Source organism: Haliaeetus albicilla, chromosome 23 (assembly GCF_947461875.1).
Source record: "Haliaeetus albicilla chromosome 23, bHalAlb1.1, whole genome shotgun sequence".
Classification (NCBI taxonomy): Eukaryota; Metazoa; Chordata; class Aves; order Accipitriformes; family Accipitridae; genus Haliaeetus; species Haliaeetus albicilla.
This window is the reverse complement of record NC_091505.1, coordinates 3091135-3115340: the sequence shown is the minus strand read 5'-3', so window position 1 is coordinate 3115340 and position 24206 is coordinate 3091135. Positions and strand designations below refer to the sequence as shown.

At 44.0% G+C, this 24206-nt stretch overlaps 1 protein-coding gene across 4 annotated transcripts in view; it reads left to right on the top strand.

The window, feature by feature from the left end:
* Positions 1 to 24206, top strand: part of NEXMIF (neurite extension and migration factor) — a 166361-nt gene that overhangs the window by 37614 nt on the left and 104541 nt on the right. The window contains exons 2-3 of one of the 4 annotated variants that reach the window (XM_069810914.1): positions 8918 to 8995; positions 9789 to 9942. The exons of 1 other annotated variant lie outside the window; for it this stretch is intronic. The gene's annotated coding sequence lies outside the window, so the exon portion shown is untranslated. Of the gene's footprint in view, positions 1 to 8264; positions 8996 to 9788; positions 9943 to 24206 lie in introns of those variants that run through there. 2 more of the 4 variants (XM_069810915.1, XM_069810916.1) reach the window with 2 other exon arrangements.

Below are 24206 nucleotides of genomic sequence, written 5' to 3'. Positions count from 1 at the left end.
GGAGAACGGATTAGGGAATAAAAGAGCGCTGGTGAAAATAGCTGCGGCATGATGGAAGCCCCTCATTTTGCTGACACGCAGGATGCTTAAAAACAAAGGGTAGTCCCCCCAAGTTTCAAGCATCACCATGTAATCTTTTCACCATTGAATTGAATTGCTCCCGTGGTTTCTAATGGGAGTTGTGTGGCTAACTCCCCTGCACTGGGCTTTGATGAACAAGCAGGGGTTAATATTAAAGCAGAGCATGCTGCTTTAGAAATGGGGAAGAGTAGATGCAAATTACTGTGAATGCTAATTGTTTCTATTTGAAAATTCTTGTAGTGTTTTTCTGAAAACACTTCCATTAAGTAAGCATTAGGTGGATAGCTGAACTGTTTGCAGAAAATCTCCTCAGTCATGTGCGGAGGGGCACAGTTGCGTAAGAAGATGAAAAATGCATATGGAGCCTTCTAGTCTATTATATACGCTTCTTTGGGAGCTTGTAGCTGTGTGTGTGTCACACAAGGAGAGGTTAGAGTAGACTTCAGGCATTTGTTTAAAAAGAGCAGAGGGAACAGCTTCCTAAAAAGATGGGGGGGGATCCAAAATCCTGGTGTGGGGAGGTAGTGTTGGGCTGTCTGTTATTCTGGGGCAGAGCAGGGTAGGGAGATAAGTCTCCTGTTTATATGAGACACAGGCAGGTATCCCTGCCCGAAGCAGCCTTCCCAGCAGCTGCACTGCTGGTTTTGTAGGCATCACTGAGGCTTTTTTGTGCAACGAGGGCCTGATTCCATCCTATTAAGTAAATGAGGGTCTCTTCACTGATCGCAGCATACGAGGGTCCCGGCCCTAAGAAAAGAGCACGGCGCTGCGAGCTCTCGGGATCAGTCATCCGGATAGGTAGGGTCGGCAGCGGTGAAAATAGCTCTGCTGGTCCCCGAATGCTGGGTTTTAATTGGATCAGAAGTTGGGTCCCGTCAAATTAACTGGGAGCTGCCATAGCCTCTTCACGCTTCCGGGCCCCCTCTCTTCCCTCCTACGTGTGCTCAGGTGAATCCGGTAATTAGATTGAAAGGGAAGCGGGGTAGATGCTTCTGTGTCATGCTTCAAACCTTTCATCTGGATTGAGCCTTGGCAGCTGTGCTGAACATATGAAAGGTAAGAGGGCAGCTGGCAAGGTTTGCTGTGAAAGAGTGGGAGGAATAAAAACATGCCTGCCTTCCCTCTCTGCGCTCCACTGCTGCCTGCGAGGGCAGTGCCTGTGCATGCGTGTGCATGCGTGTGCATGCGTGTGCGCCTGTCCCTGCTCGCCTGCCAGCACGTGCAAATGCCGGGGGATGCTTTTTCTGCCAAACACCACATCCAGCGCTTAGCGTGTTTAAGAGGCAAAGACGAGTGATGCCGTGCTTTAAAATGCAGACTTCAGGAGAGCGTCAGGCAGCAGAGACGGTTCAAGGATCAGTTGCTCTTTGCTTGAACGCTCCTCTAAAGCAACGGAGGTTGTTGCGGATCGCCGTTTCAGGGCTGTGCTGGCTTCCCAGTCCTGAGGCTCTAAATTGTGTTTCAGCTTTGGCCTTGTTCACACAAGCAAAGCTGGCAAAATGAAAAGGGGGATTTGAATGCAACTGTGTGTTTGCCTTCAGCTACGTTGTGATTTAGTGGTGGGTTGGGTTTTTTTCCCTGCTGCTTGAATGTGGTGAGGGGAGAGAAGTTTCCCTCTGGAAGAGGGTGAGGGTGAATGGGAGCTTCAGCGCTAGCGCCTGACTTGTACCCCTGTGGTCGGCTGCTCGATGGGGATGGTGCAGTTCTTCGGCGTCTGTGGTTAAATTAGCTGCTGCCATACACTTCATAGGCTGGTTAGCTTAAACCATAAACAAATACTTTGTTTAAAGGAAGAATTTTGCAATCAATAACTTTTTCTTTGGTCCTCAGGTTCTTTAATCTCCCTGCCATAGTCTGAGATTAAATACATGAGAATTAGGTTTCAGGGACTGATGGTTTTGCTTGTATTTATCCTTTTGTTTGTGTTGACAGATAATCCCATTACTGCTCTTCTTAGTAGTTTATTGACTGTGATTGCTTTTACTACACATGTCTCACTTTAAAACTCCTAAGCCTATCTGAGCGCTTGATTATACCTTTGGTGCTGAGCACCTACCCACCCTCCCAAGGAGTGGACAGAATGATGATGAATATTCTTGACTTTAATACTTTTAAAAAAGAAAAAGACAAAAAAAAAAATAATGGGCAAAACCCATGCAGTTATGTGGTTTCAGGAAAATACTTGCTTTGACTTCAGAGGGTTTCAAATCTATTAAAAATTGACTACAAAATGGTCTGAGCTCCTGGCAGTGTGTCCATTTAGTGAACCATGCCTTGTTCTGGGCATCGAGGGGTGTAACCCAGAGCATAAAATGGTGAAAAAGAGCTCTGGCCTGTTGGGTTGTGTCTCCTTACCTCTGCAAGGATGAATTTTGGACAAGTCATGTTAGCTCACTGTCTTAGCTTTGCAGTTTGTAAGATGGAGCTAATGATGCCATACTCCCCGGTCCTACCATGTGTCCGGACTGACAGATGAAAAGCACCAGCTGAGGAGCCGGACATTATTTTTATCAATGAGCTGTGCATGTGAATATGGCTCATGCCGAGTTCAGTAGATGCTGAGATCTCTTGATCTCTGGAAGCAGACCCTTTAACTGAGCAACCTTCACGTGGTTTTGGGATTTGACATCGTATTAGCCTGAGAAAATAGTAGATCGTATCGTGTGGAGAGGGGTGTATCTCCCAGGTAACTGAGCCGCTCCAGCTTTCCACTTCTGGTTCTTTCTCACCCTGCTCCTCCCTGCCGTTTTGCTCTCCTTGGTATGAATTGTGTGTCATGCCCAGTGAGGTTTTATTTTGGCCGTTGTGGTTTTAATTCTGTACATTGGAAATACACAAATCATGCTAATGCTTTGAATTATTCCTGCAAGGGGACTGGTCACGAAGAAAACCAGCTGCTGTAGCTGAACCAAACCCCAGCAGCCCATGGCTACCACCCTGCAGCGCAGCTTTGCTCCGTAGCAGTGTGAATTACCCTGGGAAAGCCTTCACCGCTTGGAGCTGCCACCCATCCTCCAGGGCAAGGAGACAGCTGTTCATCCATCCGTCCCTCCAGTGGGGCTGGGACCCAAGTGCTCAGCTTTGGGTCCTTCAACAGGATATGAGGCTGCACCAATTTTTTGCTCTGCCGCAGAGGCTGGGGAGAGATGGTGGCTGCTCCTGCATGGCTGGCAAGCCGGATTTGGCTCATGCAGCACTAATGGTAGGGAACCTCTGTAACGTCAGCATGAGTATATAAGTGTGCCCTGCGGGATTGCAGCAGGCACCTGCTTCTCAATTAAATTAAATTAAAATGAGGAAAAAAATGTTTTCGGTGCAAGTTTGCAAATACAGGTCAGTGGAAGGTGAGTTACCGGCTTTATGGCTGAATCCTCACATGACTAAATATTGGTGACTATTGAAATGTGTTTCTGAAGAGTTTCCCCCTTTTCCCCCAGCACGAAGCAAACTGGATGGTGTTTGTTTTGTGTGGACGTGCAGGTGATAAGTGGTGTGCCTATTCTTACAAGCCTTTCATATGCGTGATTTTGAGCTGTGATACTGTTGTACGCTGTGAGCCTATAAAAATGGAGCTTTAAACAGTATAAAAAATCCAAGATGTTGCCCTTAAATGAGTTGTAAAGCTTCCTATGGTATAAAAGCCAAAACGGTGGTTTGTCTGCAGATGGGTCCGTCGAATGTGTGTCATCCCAGCTTTAATGCACCTCTTGTGGGAGGGGAATGCGTCCTGGACAAGCTTTCGCGGAGCTCATCCTGGCCAAGCATCGGCTCTGAGGCCACGTGGCTGAGCCAGGTTGGGGCTGTCCTGGAGCACGGGCAGCCCAACCCCAGCGGGCAGAGGTGCCCACTGCCCACAGCACGCGTATCTGTGTGGATCTTTATACTTCCCCAGTGTTTTTCCACTGTTTGAAACTGTAGAGGTGCTTGAAAGGGTGGGGTAGGTTTGTGTGAAGTCTTCAAATGCTAAAAATCTTAATTTGGCTGGTGCAGTGGGAGAGCCATGTGGAAAGATAGGCTGTGTTTCAGTTATTTTCTGCCCTCCTGGGACCTTTCAGAAACACAAACAAGAAAAACCTGAACTTCATGTTGGTAAAACACAAGTCAGTGGAGAAGCTGCTTGCTGTGCCAGAGTTTCACTCTGTGTTAACTGCGGTGAAGTTTCTTCCCTCTGGCTGGGGTTGGTTTTGTTCTGTCAAGCCAAGCTGGAACCATACAGAAGCTTAATTGCATCTTCTGTGAGTTTTTTTGCTCAAGATTAAACTTTATAATTAAGCATTTGAGGTGCCTTTACACGCAAAATAGTGCAAAATTATCTTCCCCCTTCCAGCCTTCTGAAAGGTTAGAAGCAAGTGGGTCAGAAGCAAACGTCTTACTTTGGTTTTGACACATGATGCTCTGGTGTGCTGCAAACAGATAGTCATATGCTTGTCCTCCATCAGCCTTTTCTTCTTCAAATTCCATCTTTAAATACTGGTTTTTATATTAATTCATAGCCGTTCAGAAACGTACTCCATCAGTTTAAACCAGCGAATTTCCTTTCTTCTTCTGTCTCCGTCATCTGATTGTTTTAAAGACATGAAGAGGAGAACTACATTTTTGCCTTAAAGTTATGTACCTGTTGTGGCTTCACCCAAAATCTAGGCTTACTGTGATTTAAAGAAATTAGCAAGTTTTTATAACTAGCCAATGCTTTTGACAGCTTTTTTTTGTATAAAGTTTATTTTCCTGGATAGTCAGTAGGGTTTTTTTCCATTGTAAAGGGCTCTTATAAATATCAAGAGTCATGAAAACCTTTATACAATTTTTTATGGATTCAGGAAAAATAAAACCAGGGTTTTTACTTAAAAGGTAGTCTTGGGAAGTAGTTTTGGTTTTGGTTTTTTTATAGGAGCATTCTTAAAGTAGCCTGATTGAGACACCCAAACCTTACTGAGATGCTCACTGTTTTGCTGACCCAGCCTGAATTAGTCAAACCAGTGTGGCCTGCACCCGCAAAATATACAAATGCATCAAAATCTGTGGTGCTGCAGTGGTGCGTTGCGTGAACTGTGATGGTGCCCAGAAGCTCTTCAGGACCAGCAGTGTCGTGCCGTGGGCCGGTTCCTGCTCCAGCGGGCACTGGGCTAGGGATCTGAGACACGGGATAAGGAAAAGGAGAAAAGAAGAGAAAAGGGAGTGGAGTTATTTAAATGGCTCTTGGATGACTTGGTTTTCAGCTAGGTTAAATTTTATTTAATTTTTTTTTTAACATAATAATTTTGCATTCCCTTGCTTTTCATCCCTTTGGATAATTTAAAGTTTCAGAGATTGGGTTTTCAGGAGGGTTTATAAGAAAGAGAAAGTGATGGCCACAGAGACTGTTGGCAAGAGATGTCACCTAAGGAAATAGAGCTATCACTTCATAACAGAAAGTAAGCGGCGTTTTGTATTGCATCTCTCAACAGAACATTTTTTGTTCTGTCGTTGACACTGCTCCTGAGTTTTTCACAGAAATCTTTTTCATGAGTTTTTCTATACCACTTTTATTAAGTGTGGAGGGCATGGGATTTTTGTGGAAAGGCTGTGAGTGGACAGATGAAGATGGCATTTTGGGGGGAATGGAGTGCATTGGGATAGATGGGGTGTGACAGGAGGTGATCTTTCTTCTTCCTGAAGAATAACATGTGCGTGTTATGGGATTGCGTTTTTTTGACACACAGAGGAACTTGTATAAATGGATTATCAATCTTGTCAAAAGGTGGCTTGTTAACCATTACCAGTATATTTATTTGTCTACCGCTGTATTTGTCTAGAGCTTACCTAACAAAAATGTGAAGTTTCAAACACAATTTGGAGTGATTGAGCAAGAAAAAAATCCTGTTCTTATGTTTCATCTTAGCCCCATTTGCAAGTCTGCTGTAGCACAACATTCTTCCATAAAGTAGAAAAAGCATTACTTTTATGATGTGCAGTAAGCTCTGCTTATCATCCACACGATTATAATAAACCAGCAGAAATTGGTATCCTTGTGCAATCTCTGCAGATCTTTCTGTAATGCAGGGATCCCAGACTGGATCGGTGCTGTAGGACAGATGGGTGCTGAGCACCGGGGCGTCAGCTTGTGCTGGGGGTCCTGCTGGAGGAGAGCCCACGAGCTGTACTGCTTCTGTTTGCACCACTATGGCCAAGTCAAGAGGTCCTTCTGCATAGGAAGAAACGTTTTGCTTTTGTGTTTTGGTTTGGTTTGGGTTTTTTTCCTGGATCTGGTGTTGAAAAGCTCGGCAAAGTTTAGCAGTGTAGAGCCTGCTCCTTTGGGTGAAGAAAGTGGATAACGCATCGAGATAATGTCACCAGCTTGTTGAGTGGTGAAGTCTTTGGCAATTGGCATTTATCACGCTCCCTCATGCCTGTGTGCTGCCAGGCGGAGATCGTAAATTTTGTTATGCTCAGGGGCCACCTTACTTTCAGCCATGTGTTTAAGGGCCTGCTAATGACAGCTAAGCTCGTGAGTGCCACCTGGGGCCGTGGTGGGCTCTGCTGGCCTGGAGATTCGTTTGCAGCTCATGCCCCTTGTCTGGTCCTGGGGCTACAGACGTGAGGGGACATGGCTGATCTGTTGGGCTTTGCCACTAGCCAGTGTTTGAATAACCAAAACTGCTTAAACTGAGCCCCCCCAGCTGTGAGGTGGCTGGGGTGCCAGTTCTGCTCAGGTCGTTGTGAGCACGTAATATCAAAGAAACTCCATTTATTGTATCTGTGCTACGTACAGCCCAGGATGGAGATAGCCCAGGTGGGTTGGCTATCCAGCCGTCCTTGTATAGCCTTGAACCCAAGGCACGTATCTTTCCATGGCCTCGCTGTTGTACAGGGCAAGCATACCCTTTGCTAGGAGGCTTTGCGTGTCTGCTCAGGTCTCTGTTGACCAAGAATGACTTCGAATGTGCTAAATAGAGCCTCCAAAATGTACGCGTGGTCAGGGCTTTGCTCTTGGGAAGAGGCAGACCACTCCCCAGCCCACAGTGGAGGAGCCGGGGGGGCCGTCTCTGGCAGTCTGACCTCGCGCTGCTTTGCAGTTGCGTAAGGTGGTTGAAGAGATGCCTTGGAGAAAGTCTCGGCTTTGGTGACTTTGGCCCAGTATGAGTATCTGAAGTCTGATGATATGATGTTGGAATTGTTTGTGTTAAAAAGCTTGAAAATGCCAGTCTTTGGCCTGTCTCTGAGTGGGAGGGCACACATCTCAGTCTGTGTCTTGTGGCTCAGGAACTGCAGCTGAAAAAAGAAGAAAAAAGCATTTATGTGAATGGGAGGTGAGGACAGGGGAAGAAAGCTGTGTTACCCTTCAGACTTGCCTTATTTAAACAACCATAAACTCACTCAGACATCAAAACCCCTTTCACCTCTCACGAATATTATCAGGGGTTGGGGGGCTTAGGAAATCATGTAGACAGTAACTCATTTAGATAAAAATAATTAAAAAATGCCACCAATTAAAAAAATATAATTCTGATTTTTATTTTTAACCACTGTAACCATTAACTGCTACAGGCTCTTAAGGAGGTGAATGTCTCTACACTGCCAGGTTCCCAGTGCCTTGCCAGGGTAACTAAGTTTTTCCTCTGTTCCTAGAGGACATTCACATGCGATGATGAGGAAGGGTGGCGGGGGGGAAGTGATTGTGACAGCACAAAAACTTGGCAGGGAGATTTGGGTCAAATGTAGGATCTGGAAAATTCTTCAAAAAAATTTTTGGTGGGACTTGAGTCGCGGATGTCCCCTTTCCCTACACTTTTCCACAGCCCATGGTGCTTTGTGTGCGGTGTGGGGTGATGCCCTGCGCTGTGCTTTGGCCGCTTCAGGCCTGGCAGAAGTGCTCAGCTGGAAGGAATCGCTCTCCGGGTGCAGCGGCCGGCAGTCCCACGCTGTCTCCAAAAGCCTTTCTCATGGTGCCTGCCACCGGGAGCATCCCCAGGAGGAAGGTTGCTCTGGGTGGGACCGTGCAAGCCCCTCTTGGGGCTGTCTGTGGCTGCAATTCCCCAAATACCTGCAGCCGACCTGTGCCGCTGCTCCCCCTCCCCAAAGCACCACATTTTAGCACAGATTTAATTCTCCAGTTCTATGTTGTGTCTTGGCCTGTTTTCCATGTTTCTCATGCTTGACCAGTGTCACATGTTGCTGTGATGATGGTACAGGTGCTGTAGAGACCACTTCCATGTCTGCTTGTTAGAAAGGTTTTGGTTTTTTTTTACTTTTTAATGCACTAATGCAGAAGGAATGTATTTTTATATTTTTAGTTGATCATATTGCATGTTGCTTCTTTGAAATTAGGCACACTGAGCATATCCCTACTTTAAAATCGGGAGCAGCAGTCAGTTTTGCATAATTTTGAAATCCTCTGGACACAAGTCACTTCAAAAAAAACTCACAACAAAACCACCAAAAACCCTACTATAAAAGTAAAATGGCAAATTGAGATACTAGACTACAAAAGTATTCTGAATAATTGGGGATTATCCTTTAATTTCTTGAATTGAGGAAGAACTAAATCTTTTCCTTTTTGTGCAAACTCTGTATTTCACCCATGCTGATGATTGCTAGGACTGAGGATTAAAAGCCGAGAATTTATTTTAAAAACTTTACTATGGTACCTGTGGCACAAGCGTACATGGCGCTGTATGAAATCACAGAAATGCAGGTGGGAGCTGCTTTTGATGCTGGTTGGGAAGTCACAAGGAGGGCTTGGACTCCTTTGGCTGGGAGTTATCATAAACTGGCCCTGGGAAATGCTGTGGAGTAGCAGGTTCTCAGAAACGAATTTAAACTTTTTTTTGTTTTTTTTTCCTTCTGAAATCTTGTGTAGCCCAGATGTATTGTGCAAGCTCAAGACGGTTTCGAGAAGCAAAGAATGGCCTATTCGGTGAACAGCCATTGATGAAAAGTGAGGTTACTTTTAATTTCTTGTACCATAAGTATTTCGTGTATTTTTCGTCCTTAATGGCATTCTGGCTCGTTATAGGAATTAAGCGCTGTGAGTTAAAATAACAAATCTGCACTATGCTTTGCTGGGTTTTAAATCAAAATGGCATTCTTTTTTTCGTGAGCCCATAATCCTTTCTTTTATACAGTTTGATGCTAGCCAGCTCTTGCTTCCTGAGGCAGAACCATTAGATATAAAAAATATAATTGCTCTCTATATGAGTGCTTCTTTGTAGCCCATCCCTTTCATGTTTTGAGGCTGCAGCACTTTTATTTCTTTAAAAATATTCTATTAAGTTCTTCTGAATTGTGTATCCCAGCCTTCACAGGTAAGAGGTCAGCACTTTGTTGGGATACAGCGGAGAAGTGGAGGTTCATGGTTAGGATTTGCTTTCTGGTGTGGCAGTTCAGCTGGAAATAGTGAAATCCAGAGACAGGCGAGTATAATTATCCCATCAATGCCAGTTGGGAGTTAATTAATCTGTAGTTCCCCACCTGGCATCCAAAGTGGAAACTGTTTTGGGTGAGGGAGAGAATAGTAATGGCTTATCTTGCACTTGTTTGAGTGTGAGAGGTCTGGAATACACAGATGTTGAAATATATACGTCACATTTGTTAATGTACTACAGGAGTGTTGCTTTGCCTCATTCCACACCTAAATATGTGGAGGTGTCTTATTTGTATGGACAGGTGTTTTAAAACCCCAGGTTGTCTTTTTTTCTTGCTTCTTTTCATTCTGTATCTGTAATTAAAAGCACTGCAGAGACCTGCAAAGTACACCCCCCCGCCCATCCTTCTGTCCCCCGGGAATTGCGGTGTCACTGGATGAGGAGAGGCAGAAGACGGAAAGATGTAGGAAGTTCAGCTGACCTGTTCTGGAGACCAGCAATTGCTTCTCACTTTCTGAAGGTTAGAATTACAAAAGCCCAAATACATAGACATTTCCTTTAATAATACAAACCCGTTTTCTCTAGTCTGCCAGAATTCAGAGCGTCTGGTGGTTTCCATGGAGAAGTATATTTCTTACAAGGCCCAGCTATTTTTGCAGACTATTTTGTAATGTGTTTGAACTTGCAGTCTTGTACCATTTCTGTTCTCCTGCTCCCTGAGCAGTGCAGGGAAATACTGACAAATTCCTGTTAAGCTCTGGGAAAGGAGCAGGCCAAGGGCCTAATATCATCGATGGTTTTGAGGGTCAAGACACTGGTTTTGTGCTGTCCCCCAGTTTTATCGTATTTTGAAGGAGAGTCCCATGCGAGTGGGAGAGGTGAGGCTTCTCCTGCTTTGCACCACCAAAAGAATGCCACTAAGACCTCATGAAGCATTGCTTTGGAAAAGGTAATTTTGCAGCTGCTGTAAAGTTGAATAGCTTGTTCTGAATTTTACCTGGACTGAGTTTAAGCTGTTTTTTAATTGACAGCTAGGTTTTCTCCAATTTTGTAAAAATATATAAAGTTTTGTCTAACAAACGCTATTTCTTCTTCCTTAATTGTCTAATTAGAACTTAAGCGGTGCTACTGGTGCACAGCTCCTTCACTGCTTTCTTCGTGTGGCTGCAAGAAGAGAAACCTCAGAAAGACGTGACTAGACAACATACTCTTTTTGGAGCACGTCTCCTATTGCTTCAGTGTTGTCCACTACAAGTTTAATTACTGTGTGAGAAATACTTTTCTCAAGTGGAGCCAAAATCTAGGATTTAAGCCAAAGTAAATTAACAGTTCTCAGAAAACCTGGAGTCCCAAAGCCAAGAATTTCAAGGCTTTTAGGCATCTCTCTGTTATTGGCAGGCATCTCGTGATGTCATGTGGTAGAACAAATGGACACCAAAAAGCTGAAGTCAACATTGTGCCAGTTTAGCAGGGAAGATTAAAACCAATTTAATTTAGGGAGGCCAAACTGGAAATAATGATTATACACAGAAACGGTGGGGTTATTTCATAAGCCATATCCGTTCTTTTCCATTACTGGCAGATTTCCAACCTTCATTCTTGGTTTCCTAAATTTGCACTCTAGTTTTTCTTTTTTTATATTGGGGGCAGAGGGACTGCTTATTTGTGAAGTTGTATTTGACTAATTGTATTTCCAAATGTGTTAAATGTAGTATTCTCTCTCTTTTTTCTCTCTCTCTTTTTTTTTTTTTTTAATAAATTGCCATACTACTCAGTCCAAACATTGAATTTTGCATAAAATAACCAGCATTCAAGAACTAAGCAGGAAGGTTCTACTGGTTGATGGAGTAAGGTTGACACACACATTTTCTTCTGAAGAAGATTGATGATGCTTAATTTTACCTTGTGTGTGCAATCAGGAGGACTGTGTATGTCTAATTCAGTGCAGAGCAGGTAATAAGTTCCTCTTTGTGTCTGATTCTTGCAACACACAAAGCCCTCCGGAAGGGAGTTCTGGCGTGGCTCAGGCTGTGATGGTTGCTTTCTCTAAGGTTGCCTGATCAGATCCTGCAGAGCTGCTAACTTGGATGTTGTTGGGTGTCGGGGAAGCAGGAGACCTGGTTTCTACATATTTGGGAGAGCTGCTGGGAGCTGCATGGGTCTTTTTTTGCTGTTACGTTGGTAATCTTCCTGAAGGGGTCAAACGCAGCAGTGCTGGAAGCTCCCCTCCGTTGGCCCTGCTCTGGCTTGGCACCTAGACCTCAGCCAGCTCCTCCTCGCCGACCACAGTCTCGCCGACCACAGTCTCGCCGGCAGCACAGCCCCAAGGGCAGCGAGGGGTGGGGGGCTTCTCTGCTGCCGCTGAGCATCCCTTCCTCCTCCCCAGCATCTCCCGTGTCTGATTAGTTGTCACCTGCCACGGCTTTGCTGGTTAATACTTGCATTGGGTTCTGCGCTAAAGATATACTGTGACTAAAAATGCTTCAGAGGTTATACGCATCCGCTATGCCTCGTTGTCATCAGGCGGTAGTAGAGATGCCGAGGCTGGTTAGCGTACTTCCCTGCAACGGCCTGGGCACTGAGCAGAGACACCTGGCTACGTTTGATTTGTATTTCTGTGCAAGGTGTGTGGCTGCTGCACGCGTCTGGCTGTGCTTCTCATTCTGTCCTTGGTCTGTGTGGCGATGTGAGCCTGGTGTGTGTGCGCATGCGTGGTCTTCTGGTATTAATAATTTAGCAAAAAGGGGAATTCCGTCTCTAAACTTGTTTGTTAAAGTCTCTATCCAGTTTAAGTGCTCAAGGAAGGGAATGCTGAAAGCAAAGCAAGTCCTGCTACATCAACTTTGCCCCCCAGGGGCAGGGAGGGAGTCACCCGGCAGGTGGATGGGACGGTGGATGGGACGGTAGCGTGCTGTACCTGCCCTGCCTGGGCTGGCAGATGCTCCAGGTCTCGCCGTGTGGGAGAGGCCATGGTGCTGTTCGACTTCTCCGCCAGCAGCACCTCTGCTGCCATCCCCGGCGTGTGCACGCACATCAGAGCTCCACAGGTTACTGCAGCTGGTGGCCAAATGGTGTAGTGTGCTGAGAGTGAGGAGAGGAGGCACCGTGTGATACTGGAACAAAGAAAGCAGGTAGCTTTGTGTTTGGTCAAGACTAAGAAAGAAAACATTTGCTCTATTTTTTTATTTATTTTTTTTGTACAGATAAATTATTCAGTATGTGTATGTGTGTTGTCACAAAATGCCTATTTGCTCATGCGGGAAAGCGAGATGGACCGAGAAGAGTCCCCATAAAGTGGACATGTGTGCTTGTATGTATGTATACCTAATAACATAAAAGATGCTGCTGAAGGAGTTTGCTGGGTGTAGCTGTGACAGAATCCACAGAGGAAAGAGAAATTATGTATTACAACCAATGTGAGTGACTGAATTCCTTGTTTTGATGTTTACTGTGGGTGTCAAGGATGTATAAATGCAAACAGCACATTCATGAATTATTTTGGGTTGCTAGTAGGTTTCTGAAGAAAATAATTTGTAATGAGCTTTATTTATGCACTAAGAATAAAGATGGGATTAGGAGAATATTGAACTGTAAATGCACTGGTGATTTTTGGCTTTTGTGCATAGCACAGAGAATCTCATCATCTATCTCCGCTCTGATCTTGAATATGCAGAGCTGGCTGTGCCTTTTATGCAGCAGCTATTTTAGTTTGCAGCAGTCTGGCCCTGAGTCTATAAGGCGTGCTCGTTGCAGAGTAGGCAACGTACCTCCCTGGGCCTCTCCCTGTGGTCCTGCTGCTGGCTCTGAAGCTTTGCCGTGCTTTGTTAGCATACCGTGACCCAGATAGTTCCTTCTCTGCCTTTGTTGGTGCTCAGCTCTCTCACTAATGTTCTGGTCGCATGGCCTGATTTACCTGCTTCTGGGCTGTGGATGCGGTCATGCACGTGGTTTTAGTCTCTAGCTTCTTCAAGGCTGGAAGAGATCTTGCAGGTGAGGAGGACAACTGCCGTGTGTGAAGGCTGGGCTGCAGAGGGGATTGAGCCAGAAGCTCCTGAGGCAACTCCAACACGAGGAGTCTGGTTTGGCAGGAGAAGGAGATACCATACCTGGAGATTTTGCTTTCCATATCTCCTGCTGGGATTAGAGTGCTGTGAAAATCCAGCAATGACTTGCCAAGGCTACCCGGAGTCTTTCACTTGCCACGTCGTTTTAAGGATGCGGTTTTTAGAGAAACGGAAAGGCTCACGTGCGGTTAGCTAGAGTGTCAAGGACAGTCTTGATGTATGTGAACAATGTTTCTATCTGAGGTGATTTACCATATGAAAAAACTGAAAATATGTTTTAGCACCTCTAGAATAGCATGCATCCACACGTTACGTGTGGCCAGTGTTCACACGGGGCATGGGCTAATTTGCTGAAATCTTAGCCTGTATATAGGTCCCCATATTGATGAGCCCTTGTTTTGCTGCGAAGGAAGGCTGAATCGAATAATCTTTGGAGTTGTGTTAGATTAAGAAGTTTGCTCTTCACTGTTTCATTTTAACAGGACTGCTGAACACCCTTCAGTGATTAGTATATTGGTGCCATGGCATGCATAGTGTTGAGAGCACTTAGAGCCGCAATCTCAATTTCACACAGGTGCAGACAGCAAATATTTTTTCTTGGCAATTTCAGGCTCATACACTTAAAAGGAATGTAGATATGTTTTTCATTTGGCTGTTTATATGTGCCATGCATACTGTTTTTGCAAGTGCTGGGGTCAGTGGCAAGCCATGTGTTTTGGGCTGACCCATTGTATTGCTTGACGTGATCTGAACCAGTTGTGTTCATATAAATCAGGTTCACTAAGGAAGCAGCTTCTTAAACTCTACCCATACCCTTGACCATTAAATGTGAGGTGTTTTGAATGAATCCGATTCAGGAGGTTTGATGTTGGTTTCTCCTGGCTGGTGTAATCTTCCCAGTTCTGATATTACCAGTGACATTCTCAGAGCAGCATGGATGTTGTTGTTGGGGTTTTTGTTGTTGTTGGTTTGTTGTTTTTTTGGGGTTTTTTTTGGTTTTTTTTTATGAGCTAATTCTTTAGCTTGAAGGTCTGCTTCATCTTATTTAGCCTTTTAGATTTTGCAAAACAGCCTTGCCTCTTGTTGGGCTGCCTGGAACTGTACTTTCACTTTAATTTAGTCACCTTGAAAGGGGACTGCCAAAAACAAAGGCAGGATCCAGTGATACGGATCAGCTTACACCAAATCAGCATTGTTGCCTGAGAATATCTCTTGCAGTGAGAGAAGCTTGAAACCTGCAGGGTGTCTTTTTATGAAAAAAGCAAAATATATACTTATTTGTATGCATAGACCACCTAGGGGAGTTTCTTTTGAATTTTGCACTGTTTTAAACACTCATTGATGTGAGTGCTTATTGCAGAAGCAAGGACAAATAAGATGTACAGTAGCTGAAGGGCCATTTTTGTCTGGAGGTGCACAGGAGCGGAGTAAACAAGATTCATTAGAATAACAGGAAGGAGGAATAACTGTGGGGACATGTCACCTGCCAACGCAGTGGTCCAGGACCTCAGAAGTCGGAGTGGCTTTGCCTTACACCTTTTAATACATGACAGATCTGCTTCTGTAGGGTGCTTCCTGAGCTACGTAGAATAGAGATTATATGTGGGGGGTAAGTATGAGTTTATAAATATTTGTGTATTTCTTTATTAGAAGATTACCATCTGATAGTTGCTCTTTGTCCTCCGTCCCCTCATTGAAGTCCAGCTCTAGGATGTTACTTGCCGATCCTTTCGCAGGCAGCTAATAACAATTCCTTCTAGGCTTGGCTAACCTTCTTGATGTTGGACAGGCAGGGCAAGGCACAGTTGTCCAGCCAGTGTCTTGCTGCATTGACTTTTGGGGTGGGGGGAATTGCTGTTTCTTTGTGATGTTCGCAAAAGCCCCCGAAACATGATCAGAACCGAGGAAAATATTTAAATCTGGACTCCGATACATTTTATTGTAGAGAAAGTACGTACTTTATAGCTTTCGTGCAGTTTTGTGTCTCCAATTGCGCAGTGTAAGAGTATAATTGTTTTACTCGAGTCTCGTAGGGAGGTGATGTAGAGTTACAAGAATTTCTGAAGAAGAGGTATTCGGTGTAACTTCTAGAAATGAGATGGGAGATACCTGGGGTCCTTTTAGGACCTGCTAGGACCTTGGGCCACTTAATTTTATTTTGTCGGTGCTAGTGCAGTAAAATGTAAAACTTTGGCAGAATTTTTTATCTCAAAGGCTCACGGAGCGTTGTAGGGTTTCTGTGCCCAGCACACTGAATTGAAGCCGTCTCTAGGGTGGATTGTAACAAGCTTTTAAGACTTGAGCGGTAGCTCAAAAGTCATTTGATATATTCAAAAGCAGCAGGAGGAAATGTTAGTTCAGCAAATTATGGCCACTAATGTGGTGTGAAAAGGTCACTCTGTAACCCACCCAAATCTAACAGCACTGCTTAACAGCGTGGCAGGGATTCTGCCAAGGTAACCTGAAAGTTTTGGTAAAATTTATGAATAGCCTTTAAAAAAAAATTGTAAGAGCTGAGAGGTTGCTGTGTGCCTAGATGCCTTCCCTAACCATGCATTTGAGTTTAGAGTTTTATTATCTTTCAGTGCAGATTTCGGCTAATGAGTTTAAGAGCAGCTGTAAGCTTTACCCGCAGGTGGAAGCCTTCCTTCCCTACGCCCTCCCCTCCTCTCTTAGGAAGTCATTCAGAGTCTCAGATTTTAAATACTTGGATTCTTCTTAAAGATGGTTGAGAGCAATGCTGCCGTGGTGTGGGATGGTTTTGCTTTTACGCTGAGGGGGAGGCTTGTAGGCTGGATATATCTTTATATCAGCTAGCAGTCAGTGTTGGCATAACTTGCTTCCAGGCATTATTTCAGCCTTTTCTTCTCCCCCTCCGTGCCCTTTCCCAAGGCCCCTGTAGGGAAGATGGCCCTACAGCATTAACTCAGGCTGCTTAGCCGGAGTAGGTCCTGGGTCTGCATTCCTTGCCCTGAAGTTGTCTGGAGAAAAATGTGCTTGCAGGAGTAACGCCAAACCTTGAAGGCAGCAGCTGTTGATTCAGAGTATCCGCGGGCATACAGGGAAGGGAAATGCAGCAGTGAGGTGCCAGATGTGCTGCAGCAAGGATGATCTGCTCTTGTGGCTATCAGATGCTTTAGAGGATGGTTCTTTGAATTGTTGTGAAAGGTTTGATTGTTTTTGTTGTTTTTTAAATGGCCTCAATCACCACGGTTTGTAGAATTGATTCCTTGCTGCCTTTTCCCCAGAAGGTACCATTACACGTGAATAGACCTTTCAAATTCAGCTCCATTGAAAATAATGGAATTAGTCTGTGCTGTTGTTCCCATTAAGGAAATCAATCTTGTTTTGAAAACCTCTGTGCTTTTGAGAAGAGCAGAACTTGACAGAAAGATCTACCTTTCTGCTGGGCAGAATCCCCCTGGAGACATCTGCTCTTGGTGGGTATCCCCTGATGTTCACTTTCCTGTTTGGGGGAGATTTGCTGTGATTTTGGAACTGGCATTTCCTTCAATAGTTTTATGCTGTTGCTTTTGTTAGTTTTTCATGTTGATCTCTTTCCACTCTTCCTTTATCTTTTATGACATTTATGTCAGGTCGTGGACAAATAGTTATGTACTCCACGGTTTTATTTTTGGTAGTGCTATCCTCACTGAGCATAACTAGCAGACTGTATTTCAAAATTGTCTCCTGCTTTTCCTCTGCCAGAACTGTTAACTGCTCCTCTCTGTTCATTCAGAAGAGCTTATTACTGCTGTTGGGTCTTCGATGGCCTCTTTCCAGAGCTTCTTAGGCTTTTTAGAGCCAATTCTTTGCTTTCCCTTGTTGGACACCGAGTCGTTGGGATGTCCTCGATGATTTGTTGACTAGAGGCTGTGGATCCACGGAAGCCATGGATTTCTTCTTGACAATCCTGAGTAATGCAATATTGTGTTGGCTGCTTTGCTTTTCCTATTTCCCTATCTGTTCTGCTATATTTTTATATATAAAAAATATACATATATAAAATAAACAAGGAAGTTTCTGTAGAAAATAAATCATTGTTGAGAGAGGGTAAAATGACACTGGATTGGCAGCTTTACAGAAGGTATGATGCCTTTGATTGATTAGTTGTCAAAGAAATGTAATGTACTAAACATGATGAAGATTAAGGATGTTAAGATGGTTAAAATTCAAGTTGCATAAGTGTTTGGTGTTAGGTTTAGAGCCTCTTCCAGAATTCTAATTTTCAAAATGCAAAGTATTTGTTTTATGCTATTCCTTAGGAGCCCTCTAGATGTTTTGTAAAATTTGAGTTCTTAAAAAAAAACAACAAACAACAAAACCCAGTCTCAAAGTATTTAGTATTCACATTTTATGAATTAGGTAGAGAGACATTATTTTTTTATGATTAATAGTGAGCTTCCGAGATGCATTAGACACTATTTACAGAAACTGAGCACCAGAAATAATAGTAGCATTATCCTGAACCTCGTAATTACTCTCAGAGTCCGATTTTACATTGTATCTATGTTCAAGAAATAATAGCAGCATGTTTTCCAGCAAATGATTATTTAGGTATTTAGATAGATACATGTACAGCAGGAGAAAATATTAGTTAAACTAAACTGCCTTTTGAGGGGACTAGGAATTATCCCCCCCCCCCCCCTTTTTTTTTCTCTTTCTTTTGTAACCACACCCTCTTCTCCCAGTGTCTCATTCCTCCGTCTAGGAGGCAGGAGTTCACAGAAACAAATACCTGGGCTTTGTATGGAATCCCTGTTGGAGTCCTCCTCCACGCTCTGCATAAGTAACCTTTCAGAGCCTTTTATTGCTCTTATCTCCCTATGGGGGGGATGCCTGGTTTGGCCTACATCCGCTCCATTTCCCCTCTTTCTAACTGCTAATAAATCCTAGTTTACTTAAGAAAGCAGAACAGAAAGGAGGAGCCTGCGGACAACCCCAGAGGCTGCTCAGTCCCCTCAGAGATCCTGCCTCCGTTTGCATACTGCAGGGCGCCGTCAGGTCTCCTTCTCCAGGAGAACATTCCTTACGTGGCCCCAGTGATGTGCAGAGCCAACCGTCTCGGCGTCTCGGCCCCTCTCTTCCCTTACGTGAGGCTCCACTCGCTCGCCTCCACTTTTGTGGCCAGTTCTCATCTTGCCAGTCGTCTTTCTAACAAGAGCCCTCCGTGAGCTTGCGCTGTCGACTTCCATTGCTCCTTTCCTAGGTACTCAAATAAACATCTTGCTTTCTCTCCTGGGGAGACTTCTTTCCATATCTGCACAGATACGGCAGTATCTTTCTTAATCATCTCCTTCGCCGTGATGCTGAAGAGGCGAAAAAAATGAAATGCCCCAAACCTGACAACAGTTAAGCTGGTGACAAATGACTGTCATATTGACCAGTGTAGTCTGCTTGTTTCTATTCCCCTTTCCCTTAAGCAGCGATATAAAGTTGGACTGTGAGCTGTTTGAAATTATCTCTCTGTTCTGTGCCTGCATGGCACCGGTAGCTGAGACTCACAGTCATCACCGCCACGAGCTGCACTCGTGGGAAGACTGAGGAACACGTTTTCAGATGTGTTGGAAGGTGACAGGGACCCTCAGGCTTGTCTGACCATGGTAATTTGTCAGAAACTGCAACCTTTGTTGAGACTTTGCTTTTGAAAACTGCCTTGTGTTAGCAAAGGTGAGGTGATGAGAGCCCTTGTTTTCCTTGCAAAGACAAACTGAGAAGTTTTAGGCAAGAATTTTGTTGTTGGGCCCTGCTAATGCAACAGGGGTTTGTAACGTCTACGGACACTTCTTGATGTGAAAACACGCAAGGTGAACTTCAAATTCGCATTTACTGTAGCTGTATTTTGCTGTTCTCTTCCGTGTGTGGAAGGGAACGAGGCTTTTTCTGCAAAACACCCAGCAGCGCCATCTCAGGTACTTCATTTGCTGCAGACCTTACGCGCAGGGACTGCATGGACAGGGTGACCCTGGAGGAGAAGCTTGGCTGTGGGTGGAGGAGCCTGTCCACGGGTCCTGCTCCCAGCTGTGTCACCGACTGCCAGGAATCCACCTCTTTTTTCTATCTGTTGCCTTTAAAGTTTTTTTGGATGTTGATTGTCTCTTTTGCTCGTGCGGTGGACCCTAGCTGACACCAAAGCCCTTCTGCACTACCCAAGCGTGCTCTGCCCATGCGGTCAGCCGTAGTGGTGGCCCTTCCCCATCGTGCTGGGGCAGAATGAGCCGACTTCTGCATCTGCTACTGCTTCGGCGTGCAATTCGTAGGCAGTTCTTAGCACTGCCATGGTGGAAGTGGCATCAGGGCAATGAAGAGCTCATCTTGCATGTTGGTGTCTAGGCTGAGTTTGTCAAGTCCTCGTGAAGAGGAAAGGGGCTTCGTGACTTGCAAGCAGAGTGGACTTGAGATGAAAGTCACTAATCTACAATAAATGGGAAGCTCCAAGGTATCATTTTTAGAACTGCATTTCAGAGTATGGCAGCTCTTTAAACTGATTTCAGTAATGAATAATTAAAGCATAAAATACAAGAACAGTAAATATTTCATTAAAATACTAAACAGAAACTACAAAATCTGTTGAAGACAAAGGAAGCTTTATTTTTTCTTGTCTTGTCTTCCCCCCCCCCCCCCTTTATCGTCCTACGTGGAGAACCCTGGTCTGGGCAGAAGGAAGCAGGGGGAGGTGCAGCTGTCAAACCACTGTCAGAGATTAGAAATTCCTCCTTACTTATTCACCACTCTCTTCTGAATCGTCCTTCATAGATTAATTTGTGGGTATAATGATTCAGATAATATCGCATGTATTCCTTGCCTGGAAATGTTTGTGGACCTTGTAAACACAAGAGGCTGGGAAGCTTTATAGCTGTTCTATTGAGAAAAAAATGTGTTCAAGCTCCAGTCAGAAGTTATGTGTTCAATAGTAGTTAATTAGTGGCTAAAACACAGGAATATATGGAGTTGCATTGTGTATTTGCTATTAAAATTAATAAAACCTTCACAGAAAATGGCTGATTAAGAAATTGAATGATACTAGATAGTAAATAAAGAAAATAAAGCAAGTCCATAGAGTAATTTTTCCCAATTCCCTGCCTTACACCCCCCCTTCCCCCCCGCCATGTTATGGACTTCTACAAAATGTAAGATTATTTAGGGTCTCTATAGTTAGAAGTCAAATTAGATATTGGTCGAGGCTGTGTTTATTAATCAAGACTAGTAATTACAAAGTGCTGTTCATTTCCAAGAGGTATTCAAGCAATCCTTGCTAAAGCCCAGCAAGAATGAATAAATAATATGTATAACTGGTAGACGGAGAATGAGCATTCAAGGTTGATGAAGATCTAATTTCCATTTAAAAATGAAACCAAATCTAATCTGAGGAATTAGAAGCAATAAGAATGATGCGTTAACGGGTACTTACAGGCAGTGTCGATCTTTCTTCTGCACTGAAGTCTCCCAGGCCCCCAGGTCAGGGGGACCTGCCTCGTACCTCATCAGATGATGGCAGAAGCAGATCTGAATGTCATTGCTGACATGGGCTCTCTGTCCATGACAACCTTCCCTGTGAGGTACTCTTCCCTAATCACTGGTTTTCTTTGATTTGAACAGAAGACCCTAAGTGATTACATAGCCATCACTCTGCCATCCCTCCCAAGGATCAGTGTGGGTAATGCGCGCTGGGCCAGGTTTCCACAAGACCAAAATCCTGAGGTTGTTTCTGATCTTTTTTCCCCATGATTATACTGAGTGTTGACCAAAAGTGTTCACTGATACTTGCTTGATTAGTCACCGTGGCTCCGATGTCAGAGGTCACTCGGGATTAAATTTAATACAAGACTTGGCTGCTGCAGCATCGTATTTTTTTAAGTACTTGGATCCCTGAATGAAGCCCCAAAATCTGAGTTACATAGAGTGCATAGAAGAGTTTAACACTGAACAAGTTGGTCATTTAAGAAATAATAATAATAATAACAATAATAATAATAATAAGTGAAACCAACAGAGCTGAATGTGAATGTGAAATCCTGTTGGTCTCTGACCGCTTGGGACTGGGAGCCTGTAGGACCTTCCAGAGTTGCCCAGGCAGGAGGGGACCAAGGGGACAATTCTTTTTTTATATCCAGAGGAATGAGGGGCACAGAGTTGGAGAGATGCAGAGGGAACCTTAGGGCTCAACAGCATAGGGAAAGTGGCTGTGGGCCACTGAGTACCTGCAGATTTCGGGGGCTGCTACACATGTAGGCTTTTTGGATCGGATTTCTTGACTCGTCTGCCCAAGCCCTCTCCTAGGCACTAAGTCCCACTCTGTGTTCAGCCTCTTAAACTGAGTGCTTAAGTTGCTCCTTCAGAGAAGTCACAAGGGAGCTCTGAATATTGGCTGATGCTTGTCAAGCATTTGAAGATTAAATATGCTGTGTGTGTGAACAAGTTTTTGCTTTTCTTGTATTGAACTTGGATACCAAGGTGATGAGCATGGTATAAATATCTTGAGAGAGAAATGCTGAGCATAATAATTTTTATTGATCTCAAAAGCTAAAAGACCTTTCTGCAACTTTCTGCTTTTTTGGTGTCTGATTTTTTTGTCCATATAGTAGTGCAATTATCTTTTCAGCAGAAGAATTGGGAAGAGGAGAATATAATTTTAGTAAAACTGTAATTCCTGAAATAATAGTTAATTTCTTCCAGTTGTTTGGTTTAAGGTGAAAACAAATGGTGGATAGCTTTAGGTAGGATTAACACATTGCACATGTTTTGAGCACTCATTGGCTCTGCAGGAACAGTGGTTTACAGGCTAATGCTTTGTTTTATTTATGATAAACCTCTGCTTAGAAGACCTTTTAGAGCTTGGTTTGTTTTTTTTTAAAAAGCTGACATTATTAAAAAAAAGCGGTCTAAAACCAATGGACCCTTATCCTTGAGATAAGCTTTTATAAATGTGTGTGTGGGTCCGTCCCCCCCCCAAACAAATAAAAACCCCTAATTGTAAAGGATTGCAGCTTTCAGATAGCACTGGTATGATTTAATTTTCCACTTGCTATCATTATCTGAGTCACTTCTAGGGAAGAAAATACGGAGAGTACTTCTGTTAGATATGCCGCAGGAAGACTGATACTTCTCTCTTGCAGTATGGTAGCAATATCTTGAAGGGTTTGTTCCTGATACATTAAGAACATGTAAGCCCTTTCAGTTTAAGGTATGTGAGCAGTCCTACAGTTATCAGTCCTTTTGCTAATTTTTTTTTTTTTTTTTTTTTAAATCTGTCACTATCTCTGAGGTGTGAACCAGTTTTTGAAATGTTTTGAACTGGCTTGACTAAATGGTCTTTCCTTTACGCAGTCTTTTGATTAGCTGAAATATAATATTACAAAGTTATTCCCACTCTGCCATGAGAAATGGTCAGGGTTGGATTGCCTGTGAACAGTTTGGTGATGTAGCTCCACGTGGGATGGAAATACACACTTACTAAGGAGGTTCCCATTAAGTATCTTACAAATACTGATGGATAGTTTGATGCTACTCATAGAGACACTTTGTCTTGTGCCAGGAGAGCAATCGTTGAGCACCTGTGCTTGAATTCCTTTCAACACAGTTGTGTCTCAGCTCTGCCCGAGGCAAGCAAATGATGCTCCACGGCTTGACAAGGCCCTGTCCCGGAGGGAGGGAGCTGGGTGAGTGAACTGACAGAGGTTCTGGTTCACAAAATGGGCTGGAATTATTAATTCTGGTAGCGGGAGTGTGAAATACAGAATTCCTGTTTCCGTGGAGAAAGAAGAGGCCACCATGCTGAGCAAGCACTTGCCCCTTCAGAGCTGGCTCCAGAAGGAACAATGCATTTTCATTTTTTTCTTCTTTTTTTTGGTATGTGCTCAAAATATTTAAACGTTGCACGTGGGGAAAAAACCAAACCCACCAAAAAACACAATTTAAACATTAATTATTAGTGCTGAGAGTATTTTGAGTCATTTTTGTATTCAATCGGCTGTAATTAAATACTCAGTGAACACAAAATTAGGTCATATATTATGTAAATAGGATGAGACATCCACTAGCTCTAGCAACAAATGCTTTGGAGTCCTTAAGGGTACAATCCACGATTGGACTCTTGGAGCCTAATTGGTTCTGTCTGACCCTGATTTCCTTCTCTGTCACATGCCCACCTGAATGCAGAGCAAATACGGAGGAGAGCGCAGGGTGAGACCGATGGTAGGTCATCTGCTGCCTCCAGCTGTGGCCGGCGAAGCCTCCCCCTTGCCTGATGTTCTCAGCCAGTTTGAGATGAGTTCTCCGTGGGGGAGGACTTTCTCCTTGCCCCCAATGGACCTCTCTTCTCTGCTGTGGTCCAGCCATGTGACTTGAGTGCATCCTTTACACATGGGCAGAATGAATTTAGGTGTATTAAAAAAAATATTAATAGATGCTTAGCCATTACGCTGAGTGAGGCTCGGAGCACTCGGCGCTGCCCAGGATCATGCCCTCCATTCTCTTAACATGTCACTTGATAACTTCTGTTTTAGCATTCATAATTACAAATGCCAAATCTGATTTTGCTCCCTTTGAGGATAGTGGGAGCACTAACAGGTCCATTATTATTAGTCAGAACAATTATGTAGCTCTTAAAGAAAGGGAAAAAAAAAAATCAAACTGTTGGATTCTGCTTTCTTGTGACAGGGACTTGCCTGCTGTGGGTCCGTGCTGTGTGAAGCAGTGTTTCATGGCAGTCTGAAGTTGC